Source organism: Carcharhinus amblyrhynchos, chromosome 5 (assembly GCF_965287045.1).
Source record: "Carcharhinus amblyrhynchos chromosome 5, sCarAmb.v2.hapA, whole genome shotgun sequence".
In the NCBI taxonomy this organism is placed as follows: Eukaryota; Metazoa; Chordata; class Chondrichthyes; order Carcharhiniformes; family Carcharhinidae; genus Carcharhinus; species Carcharhinus amblyrhynchos.
Genome location: NC_137328.1, coordinates 84,930,641 through 84,949,010, shown reverse-complemented (window position 1 = coordinate 84,949,010; position 18,370 = coordinate 84,930,641). Strand labels below are relative to the sequence as shown.

At 40.9% G+C, this 18,370-nt stretch overlaps 1 protein-coding gene across 5 annotated transcripts in view; it reads right to left on the bottom strand.

Annotated features, from left to right (window-relative positions):
• arb2a (ARB2 cotranscriptional regulator A) overlaps positions 1-18,370 on the bottom strand; it is a 529,674-nt gene that overhangs the window by 336,204 nt on the left and 175,100 nt on the right. The window lies entirely within an intron of this gene.

Sequence of the window (18,370 nt, the reverse complement as noted above, 5' to 3'; positions counted from 1 at the left end):
GATCAAGAGTGAGATTTAAAATAATTTGCAAAAAAAACAAATATGATGTTAGCATTCTTTTTTGCACAAGAGGTTTGAATCTGGAATGCACTGCCTGGAAGTGTAGTGGAGGCAGGTTCAACTGTGGCATTCAGAAGGGCATTAGATGATTATTTGAATAAAAAGAATATGCAGACGTGCAAGGAAAAAGCAGGAATGACACTTAGGCATGATGTCCGTTTGGAGAGCCACTGCAGAAATGATAGGCCAAACGGCATACTTCAGTGTTGTAACAATGCTGTGATTTGGAGATCTGCAAGGGACTCACAGCAAGGTAAATTGGGAAGCAACAAGTGATATGGGAAGCCAGCACCAGAAGAATAAAAAGGCTGTCAGAACCACAAAAAGCGCAGGAGTGGAAGAAAGGGGACCTGGTCATGGTCAGAAATTAGGCCAGGATACAGACATTCTAAATATTGTATATTATACTGCACAGTAGACAAAATACGTCCTTTAGTATGTGCAGAGCAGCTGCCAAAACTGGTAAAATGGTTTCATATTAACCACTGTACCTTCTATGACCAGAGGAGAAGAGGACAAAACAGGCCATGACCCAGGAAACAATCATGAGTTTAACTGGCCTATGTCTTCTTCCCATGTTGCAGGATGATTGATTGATTGGCTGGCTTATTATTGTCACGTGTATTGGGATACAGTGAAATGTATTGCTTCTTGTGAGCTATGCAAACAAAGCATACCATTAATAGAGTATATAGGGGAGAAGGAAAGGAGAGGGTTCAGAATATAGTGTTGCAGTTACTGATAGGGTGAAGCGAAAGATCAGCTTAATATGTGATAGGACCATTCAGAAGTCTAATGGCAGCAGGGAAGAAGCTATTCCTCAGTTTCTTGGTATGTGTTTTCAGACTCATGTATCCTTTTCCCGACAAAAAAAAGTGGAAGAGAGTATGTCTGAGATGAGTGGGGTCCTTGATTAGGTTGGCTGCTTTCCCGAGACAGAAGGAAGTGTAGATGGAATCAAATCGATGGAAGGCTGGTTTGTATGATGTAAAGGGCTACGTTCACAACTCGTTGTAGTTTCTTGCGGTTTTGGTCACAGAAGGAGCCATACCAAGATGTGATGCATCCGGAAAGGATGCCTTCTCTGGTGTGTCTGCAAAAATTAATGAGAGGTAGTGGATGTGCCAAATTTCCATAGCCTTCTACAAAGTAGAGGCCTTGTGAGCTTTCTTAATTATAGCGTCAGCGTGGAGGGATCAGACCAGATTGGTGATCTGAACATCTAGAAACTTGAAGTTCTTGACCATCTCCACTACATCACCTTTGATGTAGACAGGGGCATGTCCTCCACTACTTTTCCTTAAGTCAATGAATATCTCCTTCATTTTACTAACATTGAGGGAGCGATTATTGTCATCACAACATTTCACCAGATTCTCCTGTACTCCGTCAAAGACCCAGAGAATAAAGGGGTAAGAAAGAGGAGTTGGATACGTCAACTCAGAGTGTCCTGAACTTCTCCTCACACAAGCTCCAAGAGTTCCAAACTAGAGAAAAGGAAAAGGGCATGAGACAATTGTAGCATCCAGTGTAAATTTGTTCACAATCTAAATCTGATCTGCAGAGGGAACACCTTACGACCCTATGGTCAATCGTCTCTCGCTAAGTGGCATTTTTTTCACCCTGTTTTTGCAGAATAAAGTCAAGCCAAGGATGCAAGATGAAATGCACTCTGTGGTTGAACTTGGTAATAATCCTGATTGGAGCAGGACAGGGGGATCCAGGGGACATGGAGATGTCTTTTACTCACGTGTGTATGAGAGGAGCTGGGCCCAGCATAACACAGCAGGATAAAACATGGGGCATTGACAGGATAGCTACATACTTCCATGAAAGAAAATGGCTGCGCTGTTTGGGATAAAATTTTCCAATCACACTGGTTACAAATTTGGGGAAGCGTCAGCATCCTGCCCAAAATTAAACATCGTAGCCAGCAAGGTGTGAGTGAAAGAGAGGAAACATGTTTGCATAGAATGTCGAGGCAGCATCTCGTTGGACAAATGGTGGTGGTCACAGAAGAAAAAGAAGATGAGATTAACTGCCAAGAATTGGGAAAGCTTGGGAAATGGCTCGTTGTTAAATGAGGGATGTAGTAGCATAGAGGATTTGGAGCAAGTTCGCATACTATCATGAATTCACAACAGCTAGAGACTAGGAGTACTTATGCCAATTTCATGAACTTGTGCCAGTTACAGTTGGCATCCAATGCATACCCAGTCCCAATCAGTAATGTCAACCTTATCAAACAATGCCAGGGATAATTCTCAGGAAGCCAGTGATGGGTCAGCCACAATGGCCAGTTCCGGTATTGGGTGGATAATATTGGTGTCATTCGAAATGGTTTATATATGCAGCATCATGGGGTCCCTCTATATGTGGTTAAATGGGGGGAGCTCTATGATCAACACCCATGTGAAGACTGTTGGGGAAGCAGTGCACATGTAGTGTTGCGTCCATATTACCTGAATTTATTCAACAGACCGGTATGTGGATTTGACGCAGAAAGCACACAACCTATGAACTATAATATGGAGGTGATGGCTCAAAGCCATGTCCCATGCAAGGTGGGTAACAGAACCTACTGTGTGACCATTAGTGCGAGCCAATATAGGGTACACAATGGTACCTGGTGACCAATTCATGACTTGATCTTTTACTTTAGACTCCAGATGGAGATTCAAGTAGCACAGGAAAGGTTAATACCTATCTTGGATTATGCAAAAATAAATCTCAGTGAGTGATAATTTATCAACCCTCCAGGAATACATATACTATCTTGGGCACAATATTCCACCATTACTGCCATGAATGTGCCAGTAAGTCCCAAAGCCACCAGCATTTCGAAAGGTATTTCATAGGATGCGGACCCCAGTAATGAGGTAAACAGTTACAGACAGACCAAAAAGAAATACATCATCCTGCTAATAGGGAATACTTCGGGCTGGACGATGGTACCACTCAGGGAAGATAGCATATGCTAATATCAGAACTAACAGAGGCTAAGGGAACAGACAGCCAAACATACAGAGCGTATCTTCAAAGGGAAACAATGATATAATTGGCAACCTCTTTGTGGATGCAAGAGACAGTATCCATCTAGCAGCCTGAGGTGCAGTCGAGCTAGCAGCCTGTAAGCCAGTGCTGGTTAGTAGACCAGAAGCAAACATGCAGAGTACCTTCCCGGAGGCACTTAAAACACATATCTTCACTGAACCAAGAGGAGACGTTTCCCCAGAATAACTATGTAATACCGTACTACCTCGTCATGTAAGATGGCCTTTACTTATAGATCTCTTGGATTGGATGTTGTTTGGGAAGAGGGAAGTCCTGAAAGAGGTCAGATCTTTATCTTGTAAATGTATTTTAGATCAGAAGGTAATGCCCACTTAAACTGTGTAGGTGTGTTTATTAGTCTTATACATAACTGTCTTAGATCATCATTGTCCTGTTTGTGTATATGTGTTTCTTCCTTATTGTGATAAATGCCTTAATATGTGTTATACTACAACTTGGCTGGTTACTATTCTCACCAGGGTATCACATGTGGCCCCTTACACCATTCCTGTGGACAAAACGTTTTACAACCACAAACCAGTGTTTCCAAGTTGGGACCCCTCGCAATTAACATCAGTTAAGTTTGTGACATTACCCAAACCTTCGATTGAACTGGTAAAGGATGTATAGCTATCCCAAAAAAATTACTATACCCTCCATCAGATAAACAGGGAATCGAAAGATGAGATCATGAAAATAATTACCCCACCTTGGTGGGATATTGGGCTCAATATTGAGGTTTCTCCTTAGATTTAAATCACATTTCATTAATTAGTTATTGTACAACTGATTGTGATATTGTGTTGTTTATGTTATCATATAATCATAAGAAATATGGAAAAACTGGGAATATGAATTAAAAGGAGATTGGGGTGATAGAATCAAATGTACAAACTGTATAAAGAAATGGAAGAGTTGCCTGAAACCAGAAATGCTCTCACCTCAGCAGAAATAACATTCAAGGCAATATTCCTAGTGTAAAAGAGATAATAAAGTGGTAAGGGGAAGAGAACTGGAGGACATTATCTCCGAACTGTAAGAATATAAAATAGCTAAATCGCAAAACCACACACACTCAGGTGAGCTGTACAGACACTAAGGGGCTAACTGTAACTCACAGAGGGGTGAGCTAACCAAAACCCGGGCCTATCAAGAGACTGAGAAAACCATTATCATGGACACTGGACAATTGTCATTACATTGGACAATTAGTTCCTGTCAGATATAAAAGGAGCATTCACACCTCAGTCAATCAAGGAGCAATGCAGAGGAGATCACATTGTTCTCCTTGGTGTAAACAGCAGAAGAATGGATTATGTCCATACAGTCCCATGTAGTCCAGGGTACGGAATAAACCAAGGTGAAGATATGCTAAACACCGGATGATTCAGGAGAATGGTAATAGGATCTGTGCCTGTGATAGTATGACATGAATCATCATTTCAAAAAAATCAGAGCCCAAGCATTGCAGTCAGGAAAAGGGCAGAGACTGGTCATCTCTAGATCCAGGACTACAAACAACATGAGTAATGATCAGCTATGTGGGCGATTGTAAGTTTCAGTCAAATCATAGAGGGATTTGTGTTGTTAGGCATTTTGTAAATTTGCAGTCTACCTTGTATAGGAGCTTCTACTGTGAAGTATTGTTGTTAACTCCAGCAAATAGCAGAGGGTTTGTACTGGGGGGAATTTTATGAGTTCAATTTGAGGATGAGCCAAACACTGTGTCATGCACATTTTCTTCTTGTCGTTCCTGGAGTCCAAGGATTATTGTGAAGGGGAACAGAAAGAAACCTCTTACATAACTAACCCAAATACATCCATTTTTTGGTATTAAAAAGTACTTACATTATTCACAGCCTTCAAGTGTAAGTGAGGGGAGGTAAGCAAGATGATTAAAGTTGAATGGACACACTTTGAGAAAGTGTGTAAAGTTAGTTCGAGAGGGGCTGGAGTTCACTGAGAAGCTGGTAATTGGGAGGCCCAGACAATAAGACAAAACATCTGAAACTTCTCCCAGGAATAATGAAATATAGGCATGTGGCTGGAGCTAGAAGGACTTCAGGTGGCATAAAGTTGGTTGAGGTCACAAAATGGGGTGGGGGGGGCGGAGAGTGGACAAGGTTGTGAGGAGCTTTAAGAACATAAAAAATAGGAGAATTAGTCAGTCACTATGGGCAGGAGTAGGCTTTTCAGTCTTGCAAGCCTGCTCTGCCCATTCAACACAATATGGTTGATCTTGTCTCGACCTCAGTTCTATTTTCCTGTCCATTCACCATAACTGTTTAACCCATTAGTAATTAAAACTCTGTCTATCTCCTCCTTAAATTTACCAAATGTCCCAGCATCCACTGCACTTTGGGGTAGTGAATTCCACAGATTCATGACCCTTTGAAAGAAATAGTTTTGCCTCATCTCTATTTTATGTTTGCTAACCCTTATCCCAAAACTATGACCTTTTGTTCTAGATTGCCCTCAAGAGGAAGCATCCAGCTCCATGTCTACTTTGTCAATACATTTTATCATCTTAAATATTTCAATTAGATCTCCTCTCATTCTTCCAAACTCTTGACAGTATGGATCTAAACTGCTGAATCTCTCTTCGTTAGACAAGCCCCTCACCTGTGGAATCAATCCAGTGGACTTCCTCTGCATTGCCTCTCATGTCACAACATCATTCCGCAAATAATGGGAACAAGACTGTACATAGTACTTCAGATATGGTTTCACCAATCCCTTGTATAATTGCAACAACACTTACTTATTTTTATACTTTATTCTTTTAGCTACAAATGCCAAAATTCCATTTGCTTTCCTTATTGCCTGCTTCACCCACATAAGGACACCCAGATCCTTCTGCACCGAAGCACTCCAAAGTCTCTCTTCATTTCCATAATAAGTTGACTTTCCATTTTTCTGACTAAAGTAGATAAACTCACACTTATCCATGTTAAACTCCATCTGTCAAATTTTGTCCCACCTACCTAACCTCGCTATATCCATTTGTAAATGTCTTATTATTTCATTGCAACTTATTATCCCATCTATTTTACTGTCATCCGCAAATTTGGCTATAGTATCTTCTATCCTTGTATCTAAGTCATTAATGTAGAAACATAGAAACTAAAAGTAGGAGTAGGCCATTTGGCCCTTTGACCTGTTCCACCATTCATTTTGATCATGGCTGATCAAATTCAATACCCTGATCCCTTAAGTCCCAAGAGTTATAATACAGATTGTAAATAGATGGGATCCAAGGACCTGTGGCATCACACTAGTTCTATCTTGCCAACCAGAAAAAGACCCATTTATCCCGACACTCTGCCTCTGTCAGCTAGCCAGTTTTCTATCCAAGCTGATAAATTACCCCTACCCGATGTGATTTTACCTTGTGCATTAACCTTCTGTGTGGCACCTTTGATTTTATTTGATTTGATTTGAAAAGGTCATGAATGTAGCCCAATCCATCACATAAACCAGCCTCCTATCCACTGACTCTATCTACACTTCCTGCTACTGCCGAAAAGCAGCCAGCATAATTAAGAACCACCCGGACGTTCTCTCTTCCACCTTCTTCTGTTGGGAAAAAGACACAAGTCTGAGGTCGAGCACCAACCGACTCAAGAACAGCTTCTTCCCTGCTGCCACCAGGCTTTTGAATGGACATACCTTGCACTAAGTTGATCTTTCTCTACATCCTAGCTATGACTGTAACACTATATTTTGCAATCTCACCTTTCCTTCTCTATGAATGATATGCTTTGTCTGTATAGCTTGCGAGAAATAATATTTTCACTGTATACTAATACATGCGACGATAGTAAATCAAATCAAATCAAAACTTCTGTGCAGCACCTTATCAAACACATTCCTGAAGTTCAGATGTGTCATATTTACAGGATCCCTATAATTCACTTAGGTTGTTACATCTTCCAAGAAATGCTGATGACACCAAGATGGCAGGGTTGGCGGGTACTGAAGGGGATTGTCAGGTGATACAACAGGATATAGATAGGTTGGTGCATTGGGCAGATAGGTGGCAGATGGAATTTAATCCTGACAAATGCGAGGTGATGCATTTTGGAAGGAATAATGCAGAGAGGAGCTATGTGATAAAAGGTAGACAGATTAGGAGTATAGAAATACAGAGGGACCTGGGAGTGCAGGTTCACAAATCCATGAAGGTTGCGACACAAGTGGAGAAGGTTGTTAGGAAGGCTTATGGAATGCTAGCCTTTATAGGAAGGGGAATAGAGTATAAAAGCTGCCGTCTAATGCTTCAGTTGTATAGAACGTTGGTTAGACCGCATTTGGAGTACTGCGTCCAGTTCTGGTCACCTTACTACCGGAAGGACGTGGAGTCTCTGGAAAGGGTGCAGAGGAGGTTTACCAGGATGTTGCCTGGAATGGAGGGGCTGGGTTACGAGGAAAGGTGAGAGAAACTGGGACTATTCTCCTTGGAAGGATGGAGATTGAGGGGGGACATGATAGAGGTATATAAGATACTGAAGGGAATAGATAGAGTCAATAGTGAGAGACTGCTCCCTAGACTGGGTACAAATATGAGAGGGCATGATTTAAGGGTGGGGAGGGGGGGGGAGAAGTATAATTTGGATGTGAGAGGAAGGTTCTTTACGCAGAGAGTTGTGGGGGTATGGAACGCGCTACCGAGTAGGGTGGTGGAGGCAGGAACGTTAGACTCGTTTAAGGTTCAGTTAAGAACATAAGAACATAAGAAATAGGAGCAGGAGTAGGCCATCTAGCCCTTCGAGCCTGCCCCGCCATTCAATAAGATCATGGCTGATCTGTCGTGGCTCAGTTCCACTTTCCCGCCCTCTCCCCATAACCCTTAATCCCCTCTCTTATCAAAAACCCATCAACCCGCGTCTTAAAAATATTTAGCGAGGCAGCCTCCACCACTTCAACGGGCAGAGAATTCCAGAGATTCACCACCCTTTGAGTGAAGAAGTTCCTCCTCAACTCCGTTCTAAACCGCCCTCCCCCCCCTTTATCTTGAGGCTGTGCCCCCTAGTCCTACTGTCCTTTTTGAGCGGGAAGAGTCTCTCCACCTCTATCCTATCCATCCCATTCATCATCTTATACGTCTCAATGAGATCTCCCCCATTCTTCTAAACTCTAACGAGTACAAGCCTAGTTTATTCAGCCTCTCCTCATAGCTCAACCCCCTCAACTCCGGTATCAGCCTAGTAAACCTCCTCTGCACTCCCTCCAAGGCCAAAATATCTTTGCGCAGGTGCGGCGCCCAAAACGGCACACAGTACTCCAGCTGCGGCCTCACCAATACCCTATACAGCTGCAGCAAGACCTCCCTACTTTTATATTCAATCCCCCTCGCTATGAAGGCCAGCATCCCATTCGCCTTCCTGACCACCTGCTGCACCTGCAAGCTGGGTTTTTGCGACTCATGCACAAGGACCCCGAGGTCCCTCTGCACCATCGCCTGCTGCAGTTTTTCGCCACGTAAGTAATAGTCCTTCCTACCATTATTCCTACCAAAGTGGACCACCTCACACTTGCCAACATTAAATTCCAATTGCCATTTCCTGGCCCATTCGCCCAGCCTATCTAGATCCTTCTGCAGACTCTCCACACCCTCCGCACAATTTGCCGTTCCCCCAATCTTGGTGTCATCAGCAAATTGACACGAGTGAAACGAGGATGGAGGGTTATGGTAGGGGCTATTAAATAAGGTTAGAACCTCGGGAGACACCGGAAAAGCAGACTTGTAAGATTAACGTTTTTGTCTTTTATTCCGCAGGTAGAGGTCCACCTCGTTGTCAAACGAGGGGCATGCACATGGTGGGTCGTGCGTGGGCTGCTCTTGGAGGTTCCGGGAGTGGCCTAGTACTTCGTGTCGGTGTGTGTGCTTGATCATGGACCGGTAGACGGGCGCCGCAACAGCTCAGTGACTAGCACTGCTAGCTGTGCAGATACATGGATTTGGGCCTGTGTCTGTGGGAGTTTGCGCATTCTCCCTGTGGTTGCGTGGGTTTCCTCCAGGCACTCCGGTTTCCTCCCACACCCCAAAGATGTGCTCTTAGGCTGATTGGTTTTACCAAATTGACACTATTCTCCCCTGTATCTGGCAAGTTAGGGGTTCCATTCGTAGACACGCAGGGTAGAATAGGTGTAGGGTGATGCGGCGGCGTGGGCTCGTTGGGCTGAAGGGCCTGTTTCCCGTGTTGGGTTGTTCTTTGTTCTTTGTAAATCTAGAAAATTAGTCAAACATGATTTACACTTCATAAAATCATGCTGACTCATATTTGGTTTTGATTTTCCAAATGTCCTTAGTAATGAATTCTAACAATTTCCCAACAACAGATGTTGAATTAACTGGTCTATACTTTCCTACTTTCTTCCTTCCTCCCTTTTTAAATAAGGATTTTATATTAGCATATTTCTAATCCACTGGAACCTTTCCCACATCCAGGGAATTTTGGAATATTGTAACAAATGGATCCATTAACTCTGCTGCCATTTCCTCTACTGTCCTATGATGTAGGGCATCAGGCCCTAGGGACTTGTCGCCTTTCAATTGTTTAGTACAATTTCCCTATTGATGATGTTCTTTCCATTTTATTACCACTGCATTACCTGTTAGTAGTAGGATGTTACCAGTGTCCCCCACTGTGAATACTGAAGCAAAATATTGATTTAGCATCTCTGCCATTTCTGTGTTCCCCACTATCAACTCCCTGGTCTTATCCTCCAAGGGACCAATATTCACTTTAGCTGCTCTCTTCCCTTTTATATGCTTACAGAAGCTTTTGCTATCATTTTTAAAATATTTTGTGCTAGTTTTCTTTCAGAATTTACCTCTGCTCTTTTTATCACTTTTTTAGTAACCTTTTATTGATCTTTAAACGTTTCCCAATCTTCAGGCCAACCCCTAATTTTGAAACTGAAGCCCCTAATTCTAGACTCACCAGCTATGGGAAACATTATTCCAAAATTTATCTGATTAAGGCCTTTAATAATTTTACATGCATTACTGATATCACCTCTCATTCTTCTAAATTCCAGGGAATATATTCCCCATTCTACTCAATCTCTCCTACTAGGTCAATCCCTTCATCCCAGGAAGCAGTCTAATAAATCTTCAGTAGGGAGACTAAAACTACAAAGTACCCCAGGTGTGGTCTCACAAAGGCTTTAAAGAATTCCTGTATGGCATGTTCACTCAGCATGGATTGTACAACCATCGAACACCCATCTGCACCTCCACACTCTCCCCTGGTCTGTTTGCCAACGAAACCTTGTTGGAGGGTGAATGGTTGGGGAAAGGTAGCAACCAAACAGGCTGCTTTGCCCTCGATAGTGTCAAGTGTAATTGGAGAGGTAGTCACTCAGGCAAGTGGAGACTATTCCTGGCTTGTACTTGTAGATGGTGGAAGGACTTCACAGAGCCAGGAGATGAATTACTCTCTATGATATTCCTAGCCTTTGACCTGCTCTAGCAGCCACAGCATTTACATGGCTAGTCTAGTTCAGTTCCTGGTCAATGGTAACTCTTACGATGTTGATAGTGGTGGATTCAGCAATCAGAATGCCATTGAATGTAAAGGGTCGATGGTTAGATCGTCCCTTGCTGGAGATGGTATTTGCCTGGCACTTGGGTGGTCTGAATGTTAATTATCACTTGTCAGCCCAAGCCCAAGAACTGTTTCAGTATGAGAAGCCATGAATGGTGCTGAACATTTTGCAGCCTTTAATGAACAGCCCCACTTCTGACCTTATGATCATTGAAGTAGCTGAAGATGGTTGGGCCTAGAATGCTATCCTGAGGAACTTCAGCAGTGATGTCCTGGAACTGAGATGATTGGCCTCCAACGACCACAACCATCTTCCTTTGTGCCAGATACAACTCAAATCAACTTCCTATTGGCTCCAGTTCTGCTGGGGCTCCTTGATATCATACTCAGTCAAATGCTGTCTTGATGTCCAGAACAGTCTATCTCGCTCACATCATTTCTGTAGTTCAGTTGTTTTCCCCATGGTTGAATCAAGGTTGTAATGAGCAAGAAATTGAGTGACCTTGGTGGTTAGTGTTTCTCAGTAAAAACGTAAAAGATGATCTCTGATATCTGTAATTTGTCACTAGTGCTTCTTCCTCTTTTGAATGCTGCTTGGCCCCAGATGAAGAAGTCAAAGCTCTCTAAGTGATGCTGGAAGAGTATATGGTAACTCTTTCTAGTAATTTTCCCTGTACCTCCATGCAACTCAATGGGTTGAAACTGGGAAACTTGAATCTCACAGCTCTATGAACTGTCCAAGTCTGGAAAACTGGTAAAGGCAGATTCCTGATGCAGCTAGATCCACCAGTCAGATAGCAGCCATTTTCTCCCACAACGCTAAAAATGCTGAAGCTAATCCATAATAAAATAGGTTTTGTGCATGAGCATACAAAAAAATGAAGAGGATCAACAGAGGTTACACAGGTCAGATAACATAGTTCTCAAAGCAGATTAGTACCATGAACTGTATTCTGGAACCACCTTCCCCTTGCTTTTATTCTTTGGAATAGAAGTAATGATGAGCCTTTACCCACTGCATTTTCAGTCTAATTGTTTGCTTACATATGGCATTAAGCCTAAAATGTGTTCTTTGGAGATGTCAGATATTTAAGGTTTTATCAGTTTTTTTGAAGCAATAGACCAGATCCTAATAGCTTTCTAGGCTGACATAAATGTTTGTGCAATATAGAGATTGATTAAAAGACCTTTACACAGGCATACTTTACAAAAGAGACACACCGACCTTCTTTCAGAACTTTGGTAGATGGCATTCAAGTGTGAGCATGACAGCAACATAATTGGGCCGTGCTAAACCCATACATGGACAAAGAAGAACTCGATGTTTTATGAGAAAACTTACTTATTAATTTTGGTTAATATTCTTCATTTAAGACAATAGTTCCAAATTCATAGATCAAAGTGCAAAGAACCCCAGAACACAAACCCCTTTATTTCACTCATGTGATTAGACATTAAATAATACACTCCACAAAATTCCAATGCTTAATGTTTCACAAAAGAATTAACAGAACTCATGCCATCAGTAATCATTTTTACATATAGTATTCCTTAAACAATTTTTGATTTTAAAGAAATAGCTACAATTTTTAAGATGTTGAGACTAATACTACTGAGTTCCATCTGGTGTAGCTTGACACAATCTCAATGTATTTTATATTTAATACTTAGAATATATATGAAAATAAGGTGTACAGCACTTTGCACTATAACATTTTTTAAGTATAGGAAAAGCTTTACAAATATCCTCAAATTTTGAAAGCACATGCTGAAAATTGCTTGTGTCTGCAAGTTAATCTTGAATATGGTCAGCAAATCTAAAGTCAATAACAATTTAAAATATTTGCTGCAATTCTACTGTCTTCAAAACCTTTCCTGACTCTGTGAATGAGTAATGAGCAGAAAGCATTTAGTACTGGATATTAATCTACCAGTGTGCTATGCCCCATGTGACCAAAAGGTCAGAGGTTAAAGTGGCTCTTTACCTTTCTCTTTGGCCTGTGAGTCTTTATCAGCAACATATCATTTTCTGTAGCTTTATCAATCCTATTTTCCAAGTTCAGCATTTTATTTTAAATTTTCCTGCAAGATCTCGATTTTTAACCATATTCGCCATTCCTTCACTGTCACTGGGTCAAAATCCTGAAATTCCTTAACAGCACTGTGGGTGCAGCTACAGCACACAAACTGTAGCGGTTCAAGAAAGCAGCTCATCACTACCTTCTCAAGGACAATTAGGGGAAGGCCAGCAATGTGTTCATCCTCTGAATTTTTTTTTAAAGATTAGGATAAATCCCTAAAGAGAACATTTAAATGTTGAGCGATGCAGGAAGTTGTACTGCTGGACTTTCCACTGAGTCTTTCACAGATTGATAAACTGTAAATATTCCAATTTCCCTTGCTAAGAGATACATATAAACCTTGCGACAGCCTAGGCTTAGCAGTAGGATGGCACCATTGAAACCAATCAGAAGTCAGCGATGAAGCCTTAAATAGCTGTTGGAAATGCAGCTTGACTTGAAAACTCCCCTCCTTAATTTAAGCGATTTTCTTAAGGCGCAACCTGAGACTTGAAAGATTTGAAATTTTAGTTGTCTCCCCTTTGTACTTCGCTTGACTATGGATTTTGGCAAATGCCCACTGCCAACACTTTGTAAAATCTTCTTCTAGCCTGCGTTCTGGTTCTGGACGTCTGAATACCAGCGCTGTGTCCAAGTGTGTAAAAATGTTATCTTGCTGCCAAATTTACATTGTCTCAATGTGTTTGCTGGATTTCCACTTTGACTATCTCATCAAACAGGGTAGGAAAAGAAAAACATGCATGCAAAAGTTTCTGGTGGACCACCTGTTGTCCATTATTTTAACATACCGGTTACTCATAAATCATAACATAGGGTAATTAATCAAGCTGTCAAACAGAAGGTCAAAGGCTATGTAGTAGTGTCAATGGGTCAGGCCTGGGCTGATAGAGGTCAGGGTCACACTGCATTCCTCATTATCAAGTTGGGATGAGAGAAGGCTCAAGCAAACAAAAGAGAAAGCAGATGGAGAGAAGGGTGGATAAAAAGAAAATTTAACAAACAAAGAAAAGCCAAAGAAACTGTCAGCTGCGTGCAAATGAAGATGGGGAAGTGAAATCCAGAGAAAATTCAAGACCCTCTTGCTGCAAATGATGACTACGAAGGAAACAAAAGGAACCTGAACAAATCTGAATAAAACGTTGAATGTCTGTCCCTAGCAACGAAAATATGTCTACTATTTTTGGATTCTGCATCGCAAATAAGTTTAAATGCATTTTGAAAGTATGTTAGATTCCTACACCAGCAGCATTTTGTTCTTCCAGAGGCCAAAAGTATTACCTATTCTATTCAATTCAAATAATTATTTTTCAATGTTCACCATGGGAATATAATCTACTAAATATTTACTTTACAACAGAGAAAAATGTTTTCAATCATGACTCTAAAATTAAAGAAAAAATTGAAATAATAATACAAACTATAATACTCTATAAATGTAAGTGCATGATATGTAATGATAATAGAAATTCTAGATTACAACTTGGTTAAAATGACTAAGGCTATATGAATACAATTCAAAAATGTCTAATATGTAATAAAGCAGCATTTTATGCAATGTCAGTAAGTTAAAAAGTTACCAGTTTTCAGTTCCACAATAAAAAAATGGTATTCCCTGCGCCAAACACAACATATCTTAAACATGATCATTCTAAAATTCTATCATTACACTACACTGAATTAGATGCAGACTACTGTGCAAAATTAGCTGTCACCCTTTCCTCAAAATCTTTGTTAATCTCATTTCTAGTGTTTGCAGCTTTATCAACACATGAATCAATGTCAGCTCCTTGGTAACTGAACCGCTGTACTTGAAAGAAGATATAATTAAAATGTTTTGGCATAGAAAAGGTGAATTTTTTGTCTCTCCTTGTTCCCCTGAGGTTTCTATAAAACATGTACCATGTAATGACAAACAAAACCCCTGTCTATAGCCCTGACATCTTGGGTCAGATAACTGCTCTTTATTTAATAACTTTGTACTTACTTATACTGTCACCTGCTGTGTCTCAAACTTAAAATGTTTTTTAACAAATGATTCTGAATTAATGGAAAGCAGTAATTTGTGAATGTGGTTCCCAGATGGTGAAGATTTTTTTTTCAAGGATACTGTATGTCCACACTTTTAACATGCCCAAATTTACATTTTAAAGCAATAATACCCATGTTAAGTGTTTTTCATTTAAGGCCATCAACTTTGGTATCATTTAAAATCACTATGCTTTTCATCAGCATTTTCTACCATTTTGTCACTCATTCTTTTTTGTCAAAAATAATGTACGTACTTAAGAAACATTTTCTTCAACTTTGCATTTTCATTCTAAATGGTGATATACTTACACTGTTTGCTCCACAAGCTTAACTGCATTTAATGAACAATCATATTGTTGTGCCTGCTTTACCTTTTAAAAGTAAAAATGAACTACTGAGTCTGAAAATCTTGCTCTTGTGTAACCTAAATTAATAAAATTTTCAGTGTCTGCACTCTGTATTAATACATCCTTTGGCACTAAATGTTCTAATTGTAATGCTAGAAATGTGGTAACTTAGTTCAACAAATTAAAAAGTGGGTATCAGATCTCGAATCTAAAAATCCAGTATAAAAAAAGTACCCTCAAACAGACAAGATAAACATAAGGTTTTGAAAATTCTCTCAGAATGCAATTAAAATTGCCAAAACATTATTAGCTAAATCCCTAAAAATCAAGTGGCGCAGCACCCATTTACCATCCTCAAAATAAGCATTTACGTAATCAATATGGTGGTATGCAGGCATAAGAGGTGCACTGGTGCCAGTTTCATTCAAGAAAGTTGTTGTCCACATGCAGCCAAATCATGTTATTTAAAGAAACTGCAGGAGCCCCTTCCTAAAAAAGGTGCAGTTTTTAAAAAAATTACAACTAACCTGCAAGTGGAGCCAGGAGGACTAGTTATGCTATTCCTGTACTCACTGCAGTGCCAAGCTTTGTTGCCAGTTCCCCGCTGAGCCAACTCCCAATCACTTTTTCACTCTCCCCAATGCTTCCCTCCATCTTGATTGTTTTCAACTGAGGCATGGACATGAGGGAAAGAAACAATCTCATCTCTGAGTCAGGGGTTTGCTGACTCAAGTTCCACTACAGTGACTCGAGACTGATCCTCTAGTGAAGCATTGATAAATACTACACTGTCAGTGATGTTAACTTTCGGATGAGCCATCTGCTCTATCAGATGTAAAAAAAAAGTCATTGCACTAATTGGTGTGTGGGTAAGTGCCAGGGAAAATGTTAATCCCTCAACCAACATCACTAAAATTATTATTTATACCTTATAACACTGTTGTATGTCGGTCCTTCCTGCATGCAAAAAGGCTGGCACGTGTTTCCTATTTTACACCAGTGACTAACCTTCAAAATACCTCAATGGCTGTAACGCATTTTGGGAATGGAAGTTTCTCTCATCTTTTTCTCCACCTTGATGCCCCTCCCTTCAGATTGTTCATCTCCATCCATAAATTGTCCCACTGTCCAATCACATAGAATTCCTTCAGATTCCCTACAGAGCGGAAGGAGACTATTCAGCCTATCAAGTCTGCACCAACTCTCCGAAAAAGCATCTTAACTAGGTCCACCTCCATGCTCTATCCGTGTAACCTTGCATGTTTTACCATGAACAAATCAAAGAACAAAGGACAAAAAAAATTACAGCACAGGACTTGCCTTGCGGTCCTCCAAGCCTACACCGACCCTGCTGCCGATTGAACTAAAACCCTGGCGCTGTGAGGCAGCAGTACTAACCACTGTTCACCATGATTGGAACTGCCAATCACTTCCCCTCTCCCTGTTGACCAACCAGCACCTCATCCTTCCAATTGTTCCCCCTCACCATGCAGCCAGTCATTCCTGCCAACACACAATTCATAGCCTGTATGCCACTGTTGGCTGCTTAGCTTCTAGTTGATGGCAGTAGTTAGACCATTTCTTGCCAATTATCACTGCTATCTCCTCCTCACTAAACACATATTTATACACTTATTCCTACTGTACATTTGTTAATTAATATACGTAACAATGTTAAGTCACATGACATGCTGAAATTTTAAATACCCACAGAATCAGTTTCATGGTGTATGATGCAGTTGTTATGTAGTTCATTGAAATATCTGCAAATTAGCAATTAGTCATAGTTGTATCTTTCTTTTATAGACTTAGCTACTGAAACATTTTAGATTGAAGGCTGTAGCTGTTTGGATCCTTAATGTTAGTAGGAGTTTCTGATGCCAAGACTTGAATTTTTAACCAGGGGTTAGGAACTGGAAATATTGGCTAGTTCCTGTTCCTGAAGTTGAGAAGTGTATGTACTTCAGACGCTATAATTTTAAAGCTTCAGCCGAAGGTATGGGAAGGGGCTTGGTGCTAAATCAGGGAGGGTGGGCAGGCTCTCAATATTAGGGAGCCAATGGGAGGCCCCTGAGTTCTCAGCCCCACCAGGCGAAATGGGAGCTAACAATGTGAAGATGCAGACTGAGGGACAAGTGCAGGTAAGTTTACTTTAAGTTTAAAATGCCATAGCTGCCTGGCCATGATACTGGAGGGGCAATTAACAACTAGCAGCTGCAATTATGGACTGGTGACCATTATGGGTACGTGGGAAGGTGGGGCTCATGTGAACAATTGCACCCCTATTCTTCCCACTCTGAGCCAACCACATTAACCTGGCGCCATGGTCTGTCCACATTGTGCACTGGAAATCCCAGTCATGTGGGAATGGGGCCTTTGTAGGACTCTTAATTACGTTTAGTTATTGGCAACTGGCTGACTGGTAACTGATGCGATTCCAAGCTGGCCTCTCTCAAAATAACTCAGTGTCAGGGTCATGACAAAGAACCAGTATAGAGGCCAAAGGCCCCAAATTGCAGGACTGCATGCCTTTGATCCCTGCCTCAATCTCTTTCAATTATTTTGTCTCAAATATTTTACTTTTTAGGGCGGGATGGTGCCACTATTGTTAGTGCTGCTGACTCAATACCAGGGTCTCAGGTTTGAATCCTGGCTTGAGTCACTGTTTGTGTGGAGTTTGCACATTCTCCCTGTGTCTGCGTGGATTTCCTCTGCGTGATTTGGTTTCCTCCCACAGTCCAAAGATGTGTGCCTTAGCCATGCTAAATTGCCCTTTAGTGTCTGGTGTGTGTGTGTGTGTGTGTGTGTGTGTGTGTGTGTGTGTGTGTGTGTGTGTGTGTGGCAGATAGGGTAAGCCTTTGTAATCTTACCAGTCACAATAGTATAATTCTACAAGTTGAAATCAATTTGGTTGATCTGACTGCTCAGACAGGAGCAACTAGGGAACATCATAACACTGTTTGCAGTACTGATTACACTGCAAGTTTGGTCTTCAACCTTATAGAATTTCTTCTGTTATTCCATGGCAGAAATAAAATGCCTTTAAAACTAAGCTACCACTTTTCCTCTTCTCAACCACTGCACTCATCATTGACTCCTCAGTTACCTTACTGAAATGCATCTCAATTAGAATTTTAATCGAAAAACACATCCAAACAGCAGCAAAAAATACAAGATATTTTAGTCACTCATCATGAACAAATATAAGCTTAAATATGCAAATAAGATTAAATATTTAAAAACTCTA